The sequence below is a fragment of the Saimiri boliviensis genome, chromosome 6 (assembly GCF_048565385.1).
Source record: "Saimiri boliviensis isolate mSaiBol1 chromosome 6, mSaiBol1.pri, whole genome shotgun sequence".
Classification (NCBI taxonomy): Eukaryota; Metazoa; Chordata; class Mammalia; order Primates; family Cebidae; genus Saimiri; species Saimiri boliviensis.
This window is the reverse complement of record NC_133454.1, coordinates 30,826,557-30,850,079: the sequence shown is the minus strand read 5'-3', so window position 1 is coordinate 30,850,079 and position 23,523 is coordinate 30,826,557. Positions and strand designations below refer to the sequence as shown.

The 23,523-nt window shown below is 39.5% G+C and overlaps 2 protein-coding genes across 2 annotated transcripts in view; one reads left to right on the top strand and one right to left on the bottom strand.

Annotated features, from left to right (window-relative positions):
• Positions 1-5,063, bottom strand: part of AMOTL1 (angiomotin like 1) — a 170,431-nt gene extending 165,368 nt beyond the window's left edge. Inside the window, exon 1 of the mRNA XM_039471276.2 lies at positions 4,979-5,063. The gene's annotated coding sequence lies outside the window, so the exon portion shown is untranslated. The remainder of the gene's footprint in view (positions 1-4,978) is intronic.
• Positions 1-23,523, top strand: part of LOC104650443 (apolipophorins-like) — a 183,447-nt gene that overhangs the window by 30,358 nt on the left and 129,566 nt on the right. Inside the window, exon 2 of the mRNA XM_074400437.1 lies at positions 17,518-17,636. The gene's annotated coding sequence lies outside the window, so the exon portion shown is untranslated. The remainder of the gene's footprint in view (positions 1-17,517; positions 17,637-23,523) is intronic.

The following is a 23,523-nucleotide window of genomic DNA, read 5'->3' as shown; positions in this document are numbered from 1 at the left end:
TTATATAACATTCTTGAAATAAAATTATATAGATGAACAACAGATTAATGGTTTTGAAGGGTTAGGGATGGGACCATGGCTTTAAAGGGAAGCATAAAGAAGCCTTGCAGTGATGATATAGTTAGTGATATTTTGATTGTGGCAATAGTTAGATGAAGCTAATGTGATAAAAACTCTATACAATCACACACACACACACACACACACACACACACACTCATGCACAATGAGTACATGCATAGCTAATAAAATCTGATAAGGTCTGTAGATTATATCAGTGTCAATTACCTGATTTTGATATTGTACTATAGGTATGTAAATGTTAACAGTGAGGAAGGCTGTGTGAAATGGGGCAGTCATAGACTCATGAATCTATAAGTACTTTGTAATGTTTTTAAAAAATATACAAACCAGCTATTCTTTAACAGCTAGAATATTTGCGTGATTCTTTGTTTACAAAATCCACAAGTAGACCAAACATAAATTTAATGAGACCAGTCTGTCAAACATCAACTCATATATTAAAATTTTGTATTCACAAGGTATGAACATAGCAAGAGAACTTAACATTCATATTTTGCTCTCACAAGAGTGAGTTTATCCTTCACCCTGACCTCCCAAAGTGGTAGCATGTATCTGTATACTGGTAAACCTACAATTGTTGGAGTACCCTGGGCTTTGAATCCCTGCAGAAGTCATCTAACTTCAGTTTCTCCTTAAACACAACATAAAAAATAGTAATAAATAGTTATAACATATCAATCACTGAACTATTCAACTACCTGCTACACAGTGGAAGGTAAGAAGAGGACTCACAAGAAATGCGAAAATATGGTCCCAGTTCTTATTGTTTTAGATACAGATGATGGGATGCACAGGTATGTTTTTAAGCCTTTGGAAATGCATTTAGGGGCAAAAAGAGAAAAAAAATGGCAGTAGAAATGATATTCAGAATGTAAATATTCAGTGTGATGTAAGTATTTATTGAATGCTTATCTTGGGCACCTGTAGCGTGACTGAGCAAATGAAGCTCTGGGTTTGCCAGGGAGCCTGTGGCTTTGGGACTTGCAACAATAGTATCATCAATACGGCTCCAAGGCTGTCAGTACTGCCACTGTTAGCTGTTGTTAATTTACATAACACAGATGTAATGGGCTCTGTGCTAAGCACTCTACAAATATCATAATCACATGAACTTTGTGAGATGGCATTATTATCCAGATTTTAAAGAAGAAGAAACTAAGAAGACATGTCTAGATACTTTCCCAAGGCCAGCAACTAGAAAATGTCAGAATCCTGATGGGAATCCAGGTCATCTAATGTCAAAATTCATACTTTTAACCAGTAGTCTATGTGTCTTCACCAAAGCCTGTTTAAAATCCTCCTCTTTGCTACTCTTTTCTTATGACCTCAGGTGGAACCTCTGGGGTGTTCCCTGACTTCATATTGTCTCTGCTCTACCTCCTTCCCCTAACAAATTCCATGTGAAGGATGAGGCATGGCCAATATAGCAACTGGCAAGACAGATCTTCAGCAAAGTCTTGTATGAGGAGAGTTGAGTGAGTAGGTATGGAGGCAGATGATAAGAGAAGAGTGTGTGTGTGAGTGTGAGAGATGTTTTTCCCTGGTTTTATTAGAATGGTAAAACTTAATAAAGTAAATAAGTCTCTCTCTTGAGGCATTTTAACGAAAATATTTGTGTTAGTGGTATAAGGCCAGGAAATATGCAATGACAAAGAACTACCTGGATGGATTCTTCTATTCCTGACACTACCTCAGGGACTTGATCTTAGTGGGCTTCTGAGTAAACAAGGTTACCACCTTGTTCCCATTTTCTAATGCTACATACAAACCACCCCCAAACTTGGATAATACAAACTCTTTTTATCACTCAGTGTTCTGTGCATGGAGTGGGCTGAGCTGAATGGTTCTCGTTCAGAATCTCTCATATAGTGGCAATCAGATAGTGGTGGGATCTGGAGTCATTTAAAGGTTTCTTTCCGTATGCATCTAGAGCCTAAATTTGAATGGCTGGAAAATCTGAGGACTGGTTGGGCTTCAATCCTCGTAGCCTTTCCATGTGGCCAGCTTGGACTTTCTGACAATATGCTAGTCTCAGAGTAATTGACAGTCATGGGCTTGAACCGGCTTGTATTCGCTTAGAAGAGCTGATTCTGCATATCTTCTCCCAAACCTGTGTTCAGTGCTATCATTTTGGAAGCCATGGTGGAAGTATTTACACCATGAAAATTGGCAAACACTGCAAATCAGGAAACTTTTTTCTTTAGAGAGCCAATTTACTAACACATGACTCTACACGGTAGTTGGCTTCTCCCAGAGTGACTGAGCCAAGAAACCCAGGAGGAAGATGCAAACCTTCTTAGAACCTAGCTGTGGTTGTCCCAAAATGTTGCTTTCTTCTCATTCTATTGTTCAATCAAGTCCCTAAGGCCTAACCTATTTTTAAGAGGTAGAGAGTTAGCATTGATCTCCTCTAAGAGTAGCAAATAATTTGTATAGTCTAAGAACCAGCACAGAGTACATACTCAATAAATCCTTGAGAAATGAATGAGTATGAAGTCATTTTAAACACTAATCTGCATGTCCTTAAGCCACTCTAAATGTACAAGTCCTTTTCGGAAGTTTTACTTCAATCAATGATTTTTAAATCTCTGAGTAGCCTAAATCTAAAACTGCTTGATATCAATCTGTTTATACTCTGTCTGCAGGTATTTGCGGACCTGTTTACTCAGGCCCTTCCTGGTTATGTACTCAGTTGCTACTACTACACACATTACAATCACAGATTGCTTGTTTTATAGACATTTATAGATGGGCTGTTTAGGTTGGCTTAAGTAAACATCAAGTTTCTTAAGAGAGTTCTCATGTATTTCTTTGCCACTCCTCTTCCTACCATGCAAGCTAGAGAGTTTTAAACATATGCACATGAATACTTACAAGATAGATGATGCTTAGAGATTATAACCCTTAAAAGGGAAGGAAAGAAGGAGACAAACTGAAAATTCTTAATTGCTATGTTTTAGAGCCTTCCATAAATGTTCTCCTTTAACTCTTCTATTTACCTAGTGAAGCAGTTATTATTTCCATTTCACAGTTGAGGAAAATGAGCCTCAAGAAGTTTTAGACATTTGGTCCAAGCCATACTGGAAAGTGGAGAAGCTGGGATTCAAATGAAGACCCACATGGTTCTAAAGTCTGAGGTTTACGCATTCTTCAGGCTGCCTTCCCACTGCTCTCTACATTTCCCCATCCTCTCGCATTCTGATCTCTCTCCTTAAAGTATCTACAGGAGTCATAAAAATGCTAATGCTTCTGAACTCCAAATAGAATAATCAGTGTTTCAAGTTGTGCTCTGGTAAAAATGTTCTTAGAAAGCTTGTTAAAACAAGAAGCTTAGAGTGCCTTATACTATGAGTGGAGTCAGACTGGTAGCAGGGTGACCAGCTAAGGGAATATTGCAATAACTTGGGAAAAGTATGCTGATGGATTAGACCAAAGCAGTAGTGGGGTAGAGAGATGTAAAAAAATTTGGAGTGATATTAAGAAGACTGACTCAACAGACTGGTGATTGATTGGATTGTGTAGGTGCTGATAAATTATTTTAGAACCATCATTTTGACTAGAGAGAGGAGGCCCAGATGTGAGGTTTCTGTATTCCCAGAAGATGGTAAGGGCTTTAAACTAGGGTAATATCTGTGGAAATGGGAAGACGTAGATAGATTTAAGAGATAATATTGAGTTCAAATCTGCTGAATGTGTTCCCAAATCAGATGTGAAGATGTGAGGGCGCTTGGAGGGGTGTTCAGGGTGAAATCCAGAAAACTACCACCAGGAAATTTTCACAGAGCTAGGAGACACAGAAGGGGGAGCAGACTTCAGGTGAGGATGAATTCTGGATATGGTCTAGTCTGAGGTGAATGTGTAACCAGGCACTGGCAGCCAGGATGCAATTGCACGGAAAACAAAGCAAATATCTCTTATCTAAATGAGAGTCTTTGCTCCCTATATAGGTTATAGATGATGGTGCCAAACATACCAAATACTATATGTCGTAGGGTTCTGTGCCAAGAAATAAAGGGCTCGGTAATTCTCAAAGTTTTCATTTGACAGTGGTTCAACTCTCTTTCCAAAAGCCATTTATCATCCTGTAGTATCATTCAATCAGTGACAGAGACTCACATAACTCATAGAAAGTGTTGCAGGGAGATCTCAGTGGTCTCTAGGAGCACAGGGTCTGCCTGCGCATGCGCGCGCACGCACACACGCACACACACACACACACACACACACACACACGGGGAGAGAGAGAGAGAGGTCTCAGATCTCATGTACATTTTCTTGGAAGAACTCATAGAAATAGGCACTAAGATGTGTTTGTACACTTTTGCCTTACATGCAGCAGCACAGCCACTGTTTGAACAAGGTACCTGCATGTCAGAACAGGGATCCTGGGCCCCTTTGTTTCCTGCTACACTCCTGAGAAAGAAAGTAAGCATTCATGCCAGCTAAGCAGCAAACCAAGGCTCTCCAGAGAGCTGCTTTTCTGCACATCACCTTTTATTTATTAGGATCAATCCTCTAATGGTCTACCCGAACACAAAGCCAGTCAGTAGGAAGGCAAAGGGTGTATGGATGGCTCTAGCCCAAAGGAGACCACTTATAGCTTCTTCACTAACATGTTCATAACACAGCTCTTAGAATAGGCACCTAATGCCAAACCCAGGTTAGATTCCCATGGCCACTGAGAGAGCCCACCACAGCAGCTCAAAACTGACTTTGCCTAGCCATGATCTGCCACCCTACCAGGTGGGGATTAGCTGCCATGGAACCAGCTATCCCCTCCACCCAATTGAGTATTTCTTGATCTAACTTCAACTCTGCCCATAGATGCCTTCCAAAGTCTCCCCTCATGTCAAGGTTCCCTAGAGTGAAACCCACTAAATAACAGTTTTCTTACCTGTGAGAAGTCCTGGTGACCAGCAGTGGAAAAAATACTAACTTATAACAGAAGTGGCAGGGACTCACAGAGCAAATGTGTTCTTTTCAAAAGAAGAAAGGTGACTTCATCCCTGGTGCCGTGGAGTTTAAAAAGAGCAGCGAGTGCTGCCTGGCTGAGCCAACTCTGCTTCATCAGTGATGACTCCATCCAAATTATGCAGCCATTGCCCCAACATGCTCAGCCTTCAGAAGGTAAATCACTGGAATCTGACTAACCCTGTTGTTTTCAAAGAGCTTCAGAAAATCCTAAGGCACCAATTGCCTTAACTGGCACCAGGGAGAGAAAAACTATGCAGTTATTTCCTCGAGTCATATCATTATATCCACCCCCATCCCCCCCCCAAAAAAAAACAGAACTCTAGGGAAGGAAAACAGGTATTTAGACTTTCTGAAAGGTGAAAATTATCGGAGAAGTGGAGGCAGGGAGGAAGAAGAAGCAAAGGTATTTTGGTCTGGAGGAGGGGCAGTAAGAAGCTGGAAATAACCACCTTGCTAAGAAAGTTTCAGAGCTATGAATTTGTAAGCAAACAAAGGTGACAAACAGGTGACTGGATTTTGCAAAGGGAAAAATATTCAGTTAAGCAAAGGAGATTAGTTGCTATAGTAAAAACTGTAACAGCCTTTCTCAAAAATGCAACCAATCTTTATTTTCTTTTTGTTGGATATAATAGCACTCATTCAATATGAGGTCATTTGTAATATTAACATATCAGCATAAAACATGCCTGCATTCTAACAGAAAGTTTTGGGGAAAGAGACAGGATTTTTCTCTGCAGGTTAAAGGTGAGGCTGTAGCAACTGGATTTCTACCATGGGATTCAAGGTCATTTCAAGCTACCCAGTGGGCCAAGAACCTACTCTTGATGCCAAGTCCTTGGTCTAAACTCTGGGCAAGAGTTCTGGCAGGGGTGCCAGGGAAAGGAATGATAATGAGTGTGATCTCTGCTGGAAGTGGGGCAGAGGGTTGAGCTTAGCGGCCAGCTGCTCTTTCTCCCAGCCTTTTTACTTCTGGAGAGTATAAGGTGACTCTGGGTCATTAGGCTTGTATCTAATTTCTTGTTGAGCTATTTTGAGGCTTTGAGATTTATTTGTGTCAAATTTCACTCCAGAGAGGTTAAACAAGAAAAAAATTCCCTTTCTGTTTAGATAAAGGTATTCAGATCCAACGTGAGAAAGAGATTTTTGAAATCACAGATTTAAGAAAGGTCAAAATGGCTTACAAAGTGAACTTGTAATTCTTTGGGGTGTGAATAATAATAGAAGTAGAAGAGGGGCAGCGTTTCATCAATATTAAGAGCAATGAAGACAGGAGTCATTTTTATTTGGTTCATCATAATGTCCTTGAAACTCAGAACAGAGAGAACCATACAGTAGGTGCTCAGCAGAGACAGAGTGACTGGTGACTTTTTCCACTCCAGGTCTCTAGAATAGATCTGCTGAGAATGCTTAAAGTCACCATCTTGTTGGAGAGGCATTTGGAGAGAGCATGAGCCAGTGGGTCTTGCGGAATGGAAAAGAACTTGGTTATTTGCTTTGTCTCAGCCTCCAGGTTCATTGCCAAAGGTAGAATGGAGCAAAGAAGGCCAACTGCTGGACCTAGGAGCCTCCTTTGCCTATAAGCTAGACTTCATGTCTTTTCCTAAAGCCAGGACTCAATCTAATATGTAATCTACCAAATGTCTTCAATTGATTTTTTGTCCTCAAAAGTCTATTAAAATTTTCAGACTTAGTGAAATGTCAAAAGAAGAAACCATCATTCTCAGCAAACTGACACAAGAACAGAAACTCAAACACTGCATGTTCTTACTCATAGGTGGGTGTTGAACAATGAGAACACATGGACACAGGAAGGGGAGCATCACGCACTGGGGTCTGTCAGGGGGAAATAGGGGAGGGACAGTGGGGGGTGGGGAGTTGGGGAGATAGCATGGGGAAAAATGCCAGATATAGGTGATGGGGAGGAAGGCAGCAAATCACACTGCTATGTGTGTACCTATGCAATAATCTTGCATGTTCTTCACATGTACCCCCAAACCTAAAATACAATTAAAAAAGAAAGAATTTTACAAAGAACACCTATATACTTACCACTGGATTTCTTCAGTTAACATTTTACCACATTAGTTTTATCCCACGTTGATTCTCTACTCATTTCTCTAACCATCCAGCAACTCATTTAATCATTTTTGTTATTGTCTTTCAAAATAAGTTTTAGACATGAGTATATCCCCCCTAATAATACTTCAATATTATTAGCCAGAGTTCAATATTTATTTATAATTTCTTTGTTTATTTTCAAATAAAATTTGTATACAGTGCAATGCACGTGTCTTAAATGTATCATTCAGGAGTTCCACTAGACACATACATCTATGCAAACCAAACTCCCATCAAGATACAGAACATAACCATCACTCTGGAAAGATTTCTTATGTCCCTTCCCAGCAAACTCATACCTCAACATCCCAAGAGATAACCAGTCTTCTGATGATTTTCACCACAGATTAATTTCACCTGTTTTAGTATTTTACATAAATAGAACCACACAATTGGTATTCTATTGTGGAAAGTTTTGTGCAGTCAGCATGTTTTGGGGGTTCATTCATCCATGTTGTTTCTTATATCAGAAGCTGGTTTATTTTCATTGCTGAATAGTAAATAGTATTTTACTCTATGAATATGCCACTATTCTACTAATGGATACCTGGGCTTCCAGCTTAGAGCTGTTAGGAATAAAGCTAATATGAACATTTTTGCACAAGTCCCAGTGAACATTTGTTTTCAGATCCCTTGGGTAAATACGTAAGAGTGAAATTGTTGGTTCTTAGGGTACCTATGTATTTAATTTTATATGAAATTGCAAGATCTTTTCCAACATTGTTATGCAATTTTCGTCTCCTACCAGCAATGTATAAGAGCTTTAATTGCTTCATGTCCTCACCAGTATTTACTGTTGTCAGCCTTTAATTTTAGCCACACTGGTAGATGTGGAATGGTATTTCATTGTGGTTCTAATTTGCATTTCCTTGACAACTAAAGATATTTAATGTTTTTCATGTGTCTACTGACCATTCATTTATTATCTTTCGTGAAGTATCCAAATTTTTTTACCTTTTATAAAAATTTTAAATTATTTTATTATTGCTTTAGAAGTTCTTAGTATATCATGGATACCAATACTTTTTTACTTTTTTGAGATAGGGTCTCACTCTATTGCCCAGGTAGGAGTGAAGTAGCATGATCATAGCTTACTGCAGCCTTGACCTCCTGGGCTCCAGTGATCTTCTCACCTCAGCCTCCTGATTAGCTAGGACTACAGATACATCCAACAACACCCAGCTAGTTTCTGTGTTTTTAGGTAGATATAGGGTTTTGCTATATTGCCCAGGTTAATCTTGAGCTCCTGAGCTCAAGCAATCCAGCTACCTTGGCCTCCCAAAGTGTGAGGATTATAGGCATAAGCCACTGTGCCCAGCCAGACACCCAATACTTTTTAAGGTAAGTTTTGCAAATATTTTATTCTGTCCTGTGGTTTGTCTATAAATTTTCCTAATGATGTTTCTGTGCTTCTTTTCATTTCTTTAAATTTTAATGATCTAATTTATAAATTTTTTGCTTTTTTGGTTTTTACTTTCCCCAAAGTCATAAAGATTTTTTCCTATATTTTCTTCTAAAAGTTTTTTAAATTTTAGCTTTTATGCTTAGGTCTATGGTTCATCACAAATTAAATTTTGTGGATGGTATACGTTAAAGCAAGGTTAATTTGTTTCCACATAAAATGTAGTTATCTCAACACCATTTGCTGAAAAGACTTCCTTTTCCAGTTAGGTGGCTTTGGCACCTTTGTTGAAATTAAAATAAATGTATACGTATGTGTCTATTTCTATTTCTGGGTTCCTTATTCTTTCCATCAGTCTGTTTGTTGATCTTTATACCAGTTGCACACTATCTTGATTACTATAGCTGTAGGGTAAGTCTTGACATGCAACAGTATCCCATGTCAAATCGGAGGAGGTTCCTGGTGGAAGGTGATTGGATCATGGGGGCAGATTTCCCTCTTATTTCCCCCTTGCTGTTCTCATGACAGTTAGTGAGTTCACAAGAGCTGATTGCTTAAAAGTGTATGGCACCTCCCTTTTTATGTCTTTCCTGCTCCGCCTTGGTAAGATGTGCCTGCTTCACCTTCACCTTCTGCCATGATTGTAAGTTTCCTGAGGCCTCTGAGCCATGCTTCTGTACAGCTGGTGGAACTGTAATGTAATTAAATCTCCTTTATTTATAAATTACCCAGTCTCAGGTAGTTCTTTATAGTGGTGTGAAAACAGACTGATACATCATATAACTTAAATTTCTTTTATCAAGACTTCTTTGAATATTTGAGGTTGTTAGAATTAGAATCATTGTGTCAGATTTGACCAAAAAGAATAGTAGAATTATGATTATGATTTTATTGAATCTTTAGATCAATTTGGTAATTATTACTATCTTAACAATACTGAGTTTTTCAATTCATTAACATGATTTATCTCCCCATTGATTTATATCTTCAATTTTATTTGGCAATATATTGTTTTTTTGTTTGTTTGTTTTTTGTTTTTTTTTTGTTTTTTTTTTTTGAGACTGAGTTTCACTCTTGTTACCCAGGCTGGAGTGCAATGGCGCAATCTCAGCTCACCGCAACCTCCGCCTCCTGGGTTCAGGCAATTCTCCTGCCTCAGCCTCCTGAGTAGCTGGGATTACAGGCACATGCCACCATGCCCAGCTAATTTTTTGTATTTTCAGTAGAGACAGGGTTTCACCATGTTGACCAGGATGGTCTCGATCTCTTGACCTTGTGATCCACCCGTCTCGGCCTCCCAAAGTGCTGGGATTACAGGCTTGAGCCACCGTGCCCGGCTATATTGTTGTTTTAATATAGAGGTTTTGCATGCCTTTCAATAAATTTATTACCAGATGTTTTGATTTTGACACTAATATAAAATTATTTTTAAAATTTAACTGTCCAACTCTTCGCTGCTAATACATAAAAATGCAACTGACCTTTGTATATTCATGTGATATCCTGTGACTTTGCTAAGTTCATTTAATAGGTAAGTAGTTGTTACATAAATATAATAGGAATTTCTGTGTAAATATTCATGTCATTTAACATAGAGATAGTTTTACATTTACTTTTTCCATTTTGAATTATATGCCTTTTGGTTTTGATTTTTTAAATATGTGTAAGTCTTCCTGTTAAATGTTAAAGTGGTGAGATTGGGCATTCTCACCTTGTTCCCAATTTTCAGAAAACTGTGTTCAGTATTTTGCAATTAAGTATGATATTAGCTGAAGGTCTTTTGTAAGTGCTTTTTATCAAAATAAGGAAGTTACCTTCTATTTCAAATATCCTGAGTTTTAATCATAAATAGGCATTGAATTTATTAAAGTTTTTGCATCTATTGAAGTAACTATATTATTTTTCTTCATTATTCTTTAGTGTTAATAACATAGATTTCTGAATGTTCTTGATCAATCTACCTAAGGATTTGTCAACTTTGTTAACTTTTCAAAGATACACCTTCCAGCTTTGTTAATTTTTTTCTGGTTTTTTTTTTTTTCTTTTTTTGTATTACTTTGGGTTTATTTTGCTTTTCTTTTTCTAGATTCCTTTTTTTTTTTTTTTTGAGACGGAGTTTTGCTCTTGTTACCCAGGCTGGAGTGCAATGGCGCAATCTCGGCTCACCGCAACCTCCACCTCCTGGGTTCAAGCAATTCTCCTGCCTCAGACTAGCTGGGATTACAGGCACGTTCCACCATGCCCAGCTAATTTTTTGTATTTTTAGTAGAGACGGGGTTTCACCATGTTGACCAGTATGGTCTCGATCTCTTGACCTCGTGATCCACCCGCCTCAGCCTTCCAAAGTGCTGGGATTACAGGCTTGACCACTGCGCCCAGCTCCTTTTTCTAGATTCTTAAGGTAAAGTCTTGCATCTTTGGCTTTAGAGTTGCTTCTTTTCTAATATATTATTTGATTTAAAGATAAAATTTCCTCCTAAGCACTGCTTTAGCTGCATCCCACAGTTGTGAAATGTATTTTATTATCTTTCAGTTCAAAATATTTCCTAGCTTTCCTTATGATTTTATTTTTAATCCATGGATTATTTTGATGTTGTTTAATTTAGGATTTTTAAAAATCTCTTATTCATCTCTAATTTATGGCCAGAGGACATATTCTGTATGATGTCAATTTTTTTAAGTTTATGGCCCAGAACATGTTCTATCTTGACGACATGTGTACTTAAAAAATATGTATCCTGAAGTTGTTGGGTGCAGTATTCTATAAATATCAATCGGGTCAAATTGATTGATAGTTGTATTAGTTTTCTAGGGCTGCCATATAATTGCCACAAACTGAGTGGCTTAAACAACAGAAACTTATTGTCTCACTATTCTAAAAGCTGAAAGTCTTAAATTGTTAGGGAAGCAGGAGCCCGGGAGAGCCAGAGTAATGCCATTTTAAAATCAACTCCATCTTAAAACAAGCAAGACACATTCCTTGTCAATCATGACCCGTGGTCCTAAGATGTTTACTACTAAGAAAGCAGCTTGGTAATGCCTGCAAGGACAAACTCCTACAACAACAAATGGTCCAGATGTCCCAATACCCATAAAAATATATGCTTTCAAGATAAATATAGTTATGCTTTTGTGTACTTAACACACTAAAATGTCAAGGACGGTTTTCTTTAAATCAATAGACTAATATATTTTGTTATGCTGTCAGCCCACCTACATGTAGACATAGTGTAGTCTTTACATAGACAAAAACCCCTCTATAACTTTAAGAAAAGTTAAAGCAAATAAAAACTTCAAAAAAAGCCGGGCGCGGTGGCTCAAGCCTGTAATCCCAGCACTTTGGGAGGCCGAGACGGGTGGATCACGAGGTCGAGAGATCGAGACCATCCTGGTCAACATGGTGAAACCCCGTCTCTACTAAAAATACAAAAAAACTAGCTGGGCGTGGTGGCACGTGCCTGTAATCCCAGCTACTTAGGAGGCTGAGACAGGAGAATTGCCTGAGCCCAGGAGGCGGAGGTTGCGGTGAGCCGAGATCGCGCCATTGCACTCCAGCCTGGGTAACAAGAGCGAAACTCCGTCTCAAAAAAAAAAAAAAAAAAAAGGCCGGGCGCAGTGGCTCAAGCCTGTAATCCCAGCACTTTGGGAGGCCGAGGCGGGTGGATCACAAGGTCAAGAGATCGAGACCATCCTGGTCAACATGGTGAAACCCCGTCTCTACTAAAAATATAAAAAATTAGCTGGGCATGGTGGCGCGTGCCTGTAATCCCAACTACTCAGGAGGCTGAGGCAGGAGAATTGCCTGAACCCAGGAGGCGGAGGTTGCGGTGAGCCGAGATCGCGCCATTGCACTCCAGCCTGGGTAACAAGAGCGAAACTCCATCTCAAAAAAAAAAAAAAAAAAAAAAAAAAAACCTTCAAAAAAAGATGGTAAGATGGTGCATTCTTCTGCTTGCTTTCTGAGGACGCCCTACTTAGTAGCTGAGTAGCTTTCAATAAACCGCCTCTTTTCACTGGACTCTGCAACTTGCCCTGAATTCCTTCCTGCCTAAGATCCAAGAACCCTTTCGTGGGTTCTGCAATCCCTTTTTTGACAGCAGAATCAGGTGTCAACATAGCCATGTCCCTCTGAGGTTTTGGGTAGAATCCTTCCTTACCCTTCTTAGCTTCTGGTCATGGCTGGTAATCCTTGACATTCTTTGGCTTGCAGCTTCATCAGTCCAGTCTCTGCCTTCATCTTCACATGGCCTTCTCCCAGTATGTCTTCACAATATCTTCCCTCCCACACCTTGTACCTGTGACCAAATTTCCTTTTTTTTTTTTTTGAGACGGAGTTTCGCTCTTGTTACCCAGGCTGGAGTGCAATGGCGCAATCTCGGCTCACTGCAACCTCCGCCTCCTGGGTTCAGGCAATTCTCCTGCCTCAGCCTCCTGAGTAGCTGGGATTACAGGCACGCACCACCATGCCCAGCTAATTTTTTGTATTTTTAGTAGAGACGAGGTTTCACCATGTTGACCAGGATGGTCTCGATCTCTTGACCTCGTGATCCACCTGCCTTGGCCTCCCAAAGTGCTGGGATTACAGGCTTGAGCCACCGCGCCCGGCACAAATTTCCTCTTTTTAATAAGCATTAATTCTGGTTCCCACTCTAACGACTTCATTTTAACTTTGTTACCTCTGTAAAAGTCCTATTTCCAAATAATGTCACATCCTGAAGAACTGGAGAGTTAGGACTTCAATATATCTTCTTAAAAGGACATAATTTAACTCACAATAATAGTGTTGCTCAGATCTATGTCATCACAGCGTTTTTATTCAATTGTTCTATCAGTTGCTGAGAGTAGGATGTTAAATTCTCCATCTGTAATTGTGACATTGTCTATTTTTCCTTTTGATTCTGTGAAGTTCTGATTTATTTTGAATCTCTGTTATTGGATACATACACATTTATTATTGTTATTTCTTCCTGATGTATTGACCTTTTTATTATAAAATGTCCCTCTATTTTTGTTAATACACTCTATTTTAAAGTCTAGTTTATTTTATTATTTAAAAAAATTTTTTTTTTTTTTAGGTAGAGTCTCACTCTGTCACTCAGGCTGGAGTGTGCAGTGGCGCGATCTTGGCTCACTACAATCTCCCCTTCCCGAGTTCAAGTGACTCTCTTGCCTTAGCCTCCTTAGTAGCTAAGACCACAGATGCCCACCGCCACGCCTGACTGAGCCAATCAGCTTTCTTATGCTTACTATACATACAGTATTATTTTTTCCTCCATTTACTTTTTTTTTTTTTTTTTTTTTTTTTTTGAGATGGAGTTTCGCTCTTGTTAACCCAGGCTGGAGTGCAATGGCACGATCTCGGCTCACCGCAACCTCCGCCTCCTGGGTTCAGGCAATTCTCCTGCCTCAGCCTCCTGAGTAGCTGGGATTACAGGCACACGCCACCATGCCCAGCTAATTTTTTGTATTTTTAGTAGAGACGGGGTTTCACCATGTTGACCAGGCTGGTCTCGATCTCTTGACCTCGTGATCCACCCGCCTCGGCCTCCCAAAGTGCTGGGATTACAGGCTTGAGCCACCGCGCCCGGCTCCTCCATTTACTTTTAAACTATTGGTGGTTGTATGTTTAAAATGGATTTCCTGCAGACAGCATATAATCGAGTTGGTGTTTTTTTAAAAAATTCATTTTAATGATATTTTATTTTCATTTGGTATGTTTAATTAATTATCATTTAATGTGATTATTGACATGGTTGGATTGATGTCCAAGATATAGTTGGACTTAAATCCAAATTTACTATTGGTTTTTTGCTTGCTTCTTTGCCTTTTTGTCCCTCTGTTTCTCCCTTTGGGCTTCTTTTGGATTAAATATATTTTAAAATTCCATTTTAATTTATCTAGGGGCTTTTAAGGCATACCTCTTTGCATTACATCTTTAGTGGTTGCTTTTAAGGAATGTGTCTATATATACATATTCTGCTTTTCACAGTTTCCTGGGAGTTAATATCATATAAATATGTAGAAATATTTGGAACCAATTTGTACAAATCATATAAATATGTAGAAATATTTGGAACCAATTTGGTTCATTGACTGCCCCCTCTTCATCTTTTATGCTATCCTTATCACATGTACTTCTTTACATATTTTATAAAGTATACAATGTGTCATATTTGTTCTTAAAGTAATCATGTTTTAAGTAAATTAAGCAGGATAATAGTACTTGGCAGTTACACATATTTACGATCTAATGTATTTTACTCTTTCCTGAATAATCAAGTCTCTATTGAGTTTTGTTTTACTTTACCCAGCATTCCATGCTATGCAAGTCCACCAGTGAAAAATTGTTCTAAAGGTGTCTTATTTAACCTTTATTCATCAAGAACATTTTCACTAGGTATAAAATTTTGGTTGACAGGTTTTTCTCTTTCAGCACTTTAAAGATGTTGATCTATTGCCTTCTGGGCCCCATTGTTTGTGACGAGATAGCAGTGGTTATGAAATAATTTAGTGGATTTTGAATTGATTCATGCAATGTCATTTTCTTTGACTTTTCATTTTATTGTGATTTATTTGCAGCAATTTGACTATGATATCCCTAGGTGTTTTTATTTTTGTTTTGTTTTTGATATTAATCCTCCCTGGTGTTTCTTAAGGTTTCAGAATCTGCACATACATGCCTTTTACCAGATTTGTGAACTTTTCACCCATTATTTATTTAAATTAGTTTCTGGGTCATTCTGTCTCCTCTCCTTCTGGAACTTCAATTATATGCATATTAGACCTTTTAGGATAGCTGCAAAGATCCCTAAGTTTTTGCACATTTATTACTATTAAATCTCTGTTTCTCAGTCTGGATCATTTCTGCTGATCTATCCGAATCCTTTCTGCTAATCAATCTTCTAGTCCACTGACACTTTATTCTTTCATCTCCCTTGTGCAGTCAAGAACATCCACTGAATTTTTATTTTAGATATTGTCTTTTTTAGTTCTCATATTCTCATTGGTTCTTTTTTATAATTTCTATATCTCTGCTAAGATTTTCTATATTCTATATTTATTATGAACATATTTTCTTTTATGTACTTGAGCATGGTTGCAATGACTTTTTAAAAATTCTTGTTTGCTAATTCCAGTCATCTTGGAGTTGGTCCCTATCTCTTTCTCCTTAAGCAAGTCATGTTTTCCTGTTTTGCTTTATGTTGGATACTTCTGGAGCATATCCTTGTTATAGTGAATGATATGTTGTAAAACGCCTGAATTCTGTCATGCTCTCCTAAGGAGTACTGACTTTTCTTTAATTAGGACTTTAAAGTGTGAACGCAAACTCCAAAACTCTCTCTCTCCTGGTAGCAACTGAAATGTTAGTTTCATTTCTTTAAGCCGTAGCTGGGCTTCTTAAAGTCTGTTCCTTACATGTGTCTCAGAGTTCAGTTAGATATCTGAGCAGAGCTTATTCATGAAATGTAAGGCTTCTTCTCTGCCTTGTATATTGCACACAGGGCCCTGTTCTTACACTAAAAGCTATAAATCAGAAAACTCACCTCATAAAACGTACTCTTCTCCCAACTGTTATTTCTCCTCTAGTTTCTGCTTGCTTTTGTTCTCTTTCCAGTGTCTTCAACCAGTTGTTCTCATATTTTGTCCAGAGTTTATAGTTGTTATCTACAGAGATTTGGTTTAAAAGAGCTATGTGGACATACCAAAGGCTCCAGTTATATTTTAAGTCACTTAGTTTATCCTCAACAAAATTATTTATAGCTTTTTGCTATGAATTATCTTACATTTCACCCCTTTCTTAGTAGTGCTGAAAGGGATACAGAGCTTCTGCAGAAAAGAATGACATAATCAATAAGTACTCTCTGCCTTGGGCATGGGATGGGAAGTATAGACCAGATAGGTGCAATTTTTTTTTATAGTTACTTACAAAACAATGTATAATACTGAGAAGTTTGTACCTACTAGAGCATCTCCTTGAAGTTAGAGTACAATCTTTGCTTGTTTGATGGCTAATATTCCCACTAACTGAAGAGCAGGGATTATGCTTGTTAAATTCATTCTTACATGCCTATTATCTCTCAAGTGGAACATAGCAGTCACTCAATAATTAGTGAATGAGTGAGAGTAGTGTCTAACCAGGATCCATTCAAACCTAGTGTCACTGATCTATCCCAGAAAAAGTAGACCACTTAGGAATACTTCATTCAGCCTAAGTTTTGTTTTAGTTTTCCTTTTAAAAATTAAATAATCAATATAGATACATAGAGAATAAAAATTAGCAAAAATAAATCAAGTCAACGCATTTTTCCCTCTCAGACATACCATTGTCATTTTTTTCCACATAGTGTTTTGTTATTGTTCAAATGAGTATACATTAGAATTACCTGAGGAGCTTTGAAAAGTCCTCATGCTCATACTACAACCCATACTAATTAAATCATATTCGCAGGGATTGGGACACACACATTTGTGTTTTTTTAAAGGTCTCAAGATGACTCCAATATGCATTCAAGAGGACCTAAAGATGTAATAGCCAGGATAGCAGAGGGTTTTCAGATGTCATTTTCTATCTCCTACATGGCACAGATCCTGTCCTCCAAGAGAGTTCAGACAGGACAGTATTTGAGGCAATAAACATGAAACAATTAGAAACAAAAGGACAGCAAATATACAAAATTAGGTGCCAACATGTGAGCTAAGCCTCTCAGGGCAGACACCCCTGAGTGCAATCAGAGGTGGGCTCATCTTGGTGGAGCCCCATCAGCCACATTGAGGGACTCTTGTTTTTCATGGAGGTTTCTAGCAGCAGGTTGGAGAAAGGGGTACAGTGATATGTCAGAATGACAAGTGATGCTTATTTTATTCCTGTCTTCTTTGAACATTTCTGCTTTATAAAATCCCAAGATCCCATGCTCCTAGCCTCTGCTCTTTCTTTGTAGGAATGCTGTTTTAATTCCTAACCTGACTTCAGAATTTGAGACCATCTTCAACCAGAGAAGCTTCCGTGGAAATGTGCCGTGACTGGCCAGATGTTCTGTCTATCTGCTGTGGAACCCAGGTGAGTTAAATATAAATATCCATGGCCATCCTACTTCTCCAGCTTGCCCAGGAGAGCTGGACAACCACAAAGCATACGGTGTGATTCTTGACCTGAGCCACACAAAAGAATCTCTGTGAATATTGCAAAATAGCTATTCCAAAGCCTCACCACAGAATAATTAACTCAGAACCTCTAAGTGATGAGGCCTAAAAACTAGTATCTCTTTCCAGGCTCCTCAGGTGATTAGGATATGACCCAGGGTGAGAAATACTGATGACGTAAGTTGGTGGGCCATTCTCCTGGGTTGTGGGTGCATTTGAAATCCCCTTCCCTGCTACTCTTGGAGACAACATAGAGAAAAGTGTCATGCTTTATGTTAAATAGGCTAAGGTTTGAATCTCTGCTTTGCCGTTTACTAGCTGTATGACATTAGCTAAGTTGCTGACCATCTCTGACACTCCATTTAGTTAACAGTACAAAAGGCAAAATAATAGTAACTACGGCCGGGCGCGGTGGCTCATGCTTGTAATCCCAGCACTTTGGAAGGCCAAAGCGTGTGGATCATGAGGCCAGGAGTTCAATACCATCCTGGCCAACACAGTGAAATCCCGTTTCTACTAAAAATACAAAAATTAGCTGGGCGTGGTGGCACATGCCTGTAATCCCAGCTACTTCGGAGGCTGAGGCAGGAGAATTGCTTGAACCTGGGAGGTAGAGGTTGCAGTGAGCCAGGATCACGCCATTGTACTCCAGCCTGGGTGACAGAGTGAGACTCCATCTCAAAAATAATAACAATAATAATAATAATACCTACTAATGAGGCTTAATGTGATGCCATATATAAATCAACTGGCACACAGTGTGTACCCATAAACATCTTCTCTCTTTTGTTTCTGCACTCCTCACCTCCTGTGTAATAAGAGCATTGTGTCAGAGCTATGGACAGTTCTGGCTTGTTTCTGAGCTGTTTCTCCCTGACCGACCATGATCACATCAGCCTGGATTTGCATCCCTGGTCCCTGGATCTGACATCCTGATTCCAGCTTCTAAACTTGATTCAGCTCTTCTTTCTGGACCCAGTTTCCATCACCTGTTTCTGTTGCTCAGCACTAAGCCACAAAGAGATGGTTTCTAAAAGTAGCTGGGCCCCATGCTGCTGCTGCTCCAGCTGAGTTTTAGCAGTGGGAGGGAGTATGGCTAATTTTAGATTTGTCCTGGACTAGCATCTGAGAGAAGGCAAGGCCAGGCAAGTCCAACCTGCCTCCTCAGTACCTTTGGGTTGCACTTTGCAGAGAAATGTTGGGGAGATTCTGTTGTAGGGCTTGTGTGTCTGTATCAAACCAGGTACCTTATGTGGAAATTTAATATATGCAATCATTTGCCTCAACATCTGTTTGGATTTGAGTCTCAAGTGCTGTACAGAGTGGGAGTAACCACAAGGTAACCTGGAGTTTTTGATATGCTAATGCTTGTACTGAACTAGAATAGATTGTTTTCTGCCTAATCCAGGGAGAGGAATAGGCAGGTGTGAGCAGGACCTGAGACTCTGCAGGAAAAGGGCTGATAAGAGAAAAGACAGAAAATGTTATTGAACTTTTTGTGTTTAGAGAAACTAATCTGATGAAGCAGTGCAGAGAAGAAAGCCTCAGTAGCAAGGACAGCAACGTAGCTCCTAGGACAGACCTGGCCTGGAGGATGTGTTTGATGATTGTTGTACAAGTGTGGAATGAAGAGCTTCTAAGGTGGGGAAGAAGAGTTGCTTTGGGGCTGCTCAGTGAACATCTTGTGCTTTGGAAGGAAGGGCCATTAGCTTGGAGCCAAGAGGGCTATCCAGGAGACCCAAAGCATCAGAAGGGATTTGTGTGCTCTAGGTCAAGGGAAACTAGCTCTTTCAAGGTCAAGCCCACAGAATGAGGATATCTAACACCAAAGAAGGGTTGAATACCCTGAAGGTTAAGAGATAAACAAGACAAAGAGGAAGAGTGAGAAGAGTAGAGGGTTTGGAGTTCGTCAAATTAGTTTCTTCATTCCACCACTTAAAGCTGTGTGATCTTATGTCAATTACCCAACTCTCTGAGCCACAGTCCCCCATATATTTGTAGTGTTCACAATATATATGAATTCTGTAAGGCCGGTTGCCTCGCTGGGAGCTCAGAACCGCCCACTTCCACATTCGGCACCTAGCCCGCCTTGGAAAACCCCTCTGCACTCAACACTAAGCTCTGCACTCGGCACCTAGCCCGCCGTTGGAAAATCCCGCCTACCTACCAATAGCAGCCTGCTCCGACCACGCCCTGTTTCCCCGCAACCAATCAAACACCTTCACTCCCTATAAAACTCCACACCCAGAAGAATCAGGCGTGACTTCCCTGACCTCTTTCCCTGGGACCACGGAACCTTGCCCAGGAGCTGAATAAATTGGCATTTAATCTTTTTGTGCTGGCCTCAGTTTCCTCATTTTTTTTTTTTTTTTTTTTTTTTTGAGACGGAGTTTTGCTCTTGTTACCCAGGCTGGAGTGCAATGGCGCGATCTCGGCTCACCGCAACCTCCGCCTCCTGGGTTCAGGCAATTCTCCTGCCTCAGCCTCCTGAGTAGCTGAGATTACAGGCACGTGCCACCATGCCCAGCTAATTTTTTGTATTTTTAGTAGAGACGGGGTTTCACCATGTTGACCAGGATGGTCTCGATCTCTCGACCTCGTGATCCACCCACCTCGGCCTCCCAAAGTGCTGGGATTACAGGCTTGAGCCACCGCGCCCGGCCTCAGTTTCCTCATTTTAAACTCGGCGATAACCCTGACAAATTCAACATTTCAACGTTCACGAACAATTTATTGAGAGTCTACTATATGTTACAGATTATTTGGCCACTGGAGTGAACAATACAGACAGGTTTCTTGCCTATATGCATCTAACAATCTGGTAAGGAATGCAGACAAGAGAAAAAGGCATAAATAAGTGACAAAGGGTGGGTGCTGCTAAGTGCTGTGACGAGTTAAACAGGATAAAACGAGACAGGTAATTTGGTTGGAGAAAGCTTCTGTGAGTAGGTGTCATTGAACTGAGCCCCAAATGTGAGAAGGAGCCGACTCTGTGGAAGAACACTGCAGGCAGAGGGACAAGAAAATGGAAAAGCCCCAAAACACGAAAGAGCTTGACAGCTCTGAAGAAGAGAAATGTGGATGGAGGGGAGTGAGCCAAGAAGAGGTCTTTCTGAGATAAGGTGAGGACAATCATACAGGGTCCAAGGAAGAAGTCTGGGTTTTGCAAAGAAAGAATAATTCCCATTTCTTGGAGAGTGAAGAGAGGATTTACAAAAGGTTCTTCTATGGTGGTGCTTCTGTGATACTTCTACAAAACAAATTGATGCCACTGGGACATGGAATCCTTAGAATGGAGCCCAGATGTCAGCAGAGGGCAAAAAGGTTTGAATCCTTATAAGAGAAAAGGCATTCTAAATCTGGTCTAGGACTGAACATTTTTAGTTGATGTAATTCAAAATCTGCTTCTGGGAAGAAATGAGCTTTCCTGATAAAACAATCAATTTTCTGATTAACTTTAATAAGATTAAGATTTTTTCTGGGAATCTAATCATCCACCCATCCACCTGCTCTGTCAGTCACTTGTCTCGGTGTTTAGACAATTGTTTAAGGGGAAAAAAATTGTTTCTTTTTGCATGTTAGTTTAATAATGATCCATCATTCACTTGTCCTATAAAATGTCCCTGCCAAAAGTGAATCTTTGAGTTGGCCTTCTTGTGGCCTTTTCATATGCAACAAGACTATAATGAAACTTTAACATGTGCTTTGAAATGGATTTTCTGAAATGTTTTCTTCTTTCTTTCTTTCTTGTTTCTTGAGACAGAGTTTCACTCTGTCACCAGGCTGGAATGCAGTGGCGTGATCTCAGCTCACTGCAACCTCCAACTCCCTGGTTCAAGCAATTTTCCTGCCTCAACCTCCCAAGTAGCTGGGATTACAGGCACATGCCCAGCTAATTTTTGTATTTTTAGTAGAGATGAGGTTTCACCATGTTGGCCAGGAAGGTCTTGATCTCTTGACCTCGTGCTCTGCCAGCCTTGGACTCGCGAAGTGCTGGGATTACAGGCGTGAGCACCACGCCTAGCCCTGAAATGTTTCTTAGTCCATGGGCCCATTGTCCTCTAAGCTCCTGCTTGTGCACGTGCTCTCTCTAGCTGCAGCATATGGCTGTAGCCATGGAGTTCCACTAAAATCCAGCTCCCCAAACCCTTGCTCTTTGGCAAGGAGTGAGAGTAGGGCTATTGACTCGTGCCCTACACAAAAAGATGTGTTGGAATCCTGAGTCTCAGCATCTCAGAATATGATTTTATGTGAAAAGAGGGTCTTTACAGAGGCAGACAAGTTAAAAGAAGGTGATTAGGGTGGGCCCTAATTCAATCTGACTGGTATCCTTATCAAAGGAGAAATGTGGAGGCAGACAGGCACACAAGGAGAATACCATGTGAAGATGCAGGCAGAGATCAGAGGGATGCTTCCACAGCACAGAGAATGTGATTTCCAGCAAACCACCAGAAGTAAAGGGAAGAGATTCTTTGTCACAGACCTCAGAAGGAACCAGCCCTGATAATACCTTGGTCTTTGACTTCTAACCTCCAGAACCATGAGATAATACATTTCTTTTCTTAGTTTTATTTTTCATTGATATATAATAATTGTATACATACGTGAGGTACAACATGATGTTTTGATATATGTTTACTGTGAAATAATTAAAACAGGCTAATTCCATTCCTCACATACTTATCATTTTTTTTGTGGTGAAGATATTTAAAATCTACTCTTTCAGCAGTTTTGAAATATACAATACACTATTTATTATAGTCACCATTCCATGCAATAGATTACTAAAGCTTATTTCTTATGTCTAAGTGAAACTTTCTATACTTTGATCACCATTTCCCCTTTACCCAACCACCCCTCTCCCCCAGTCTCTGGTAACCATCATTCTACTCTCCACTTCTGTGAGTTCAATATTTTTAGATTCCACATATAAGTGAGATCATGTGATATTTGTCTTTCTGTGCTTGGCTTATTTCACTTAGCATAATGTTTTCCAGGTTCACCCATGTTGTTGCAAATAAGAGGATTTCTCTCTTTTTTAAGGCTGAATAGTATTCCACATTCATTATGTAGATATACTTACATTTTCTTTACCCATCCATCTGATGCTAGACATCTAGGTTGCTGTCAGATCCTAGCTATTATGAATAATGCTGCAATGCACATGAGAATGCAGATATTTCTTCAGCACACTGATTTCAATTCCTTTGGATATACACCCAGAAGTGGGTTTGCTGGATCATATGGTAATTCTATTTTTGGTTTTCTGAGGAACTTCCATACTGTTTTTCCATAATGGCTGTATTAGTTTACATCCCCACTAACAATGCTAAGGGTTCCTTTGGCCAATGTGGTATATATAATACCCCTACCAACACTCATTATCTTTTGTCTTTTTCACCAATAGCCATTCTAACAGGTGCAAGATGATATCTCCTTGTGGTTTTAATTTGCATTTCTCTGATGATTAATTATGAGAATTTTTCATATATGCATTAACCATTGGTATATCTTCTTACAAGAGAGTCTATTTAGGTTCTTTGCTCATTTTTTATTGAATTATTTGCTTTATTGCTATTAAGTTGCTTGAGTTCCTTACATATTTTGAATATTAGTATCTTATCAGATGTATGATTTGCAAATATTTTCTCCCAATCTGTGGGTTGTCTCTTCACTCCATCATTTGCATCTTTTGCTGTGCCAAACCTTTTTAGTTTGATGCAATCTCATTGGTGTATTTTTTCTTTTGCTGCTAGTACTTTTGGAGTCATATTCAAGAAATCTTTGCCCAGACCAATGTTGTG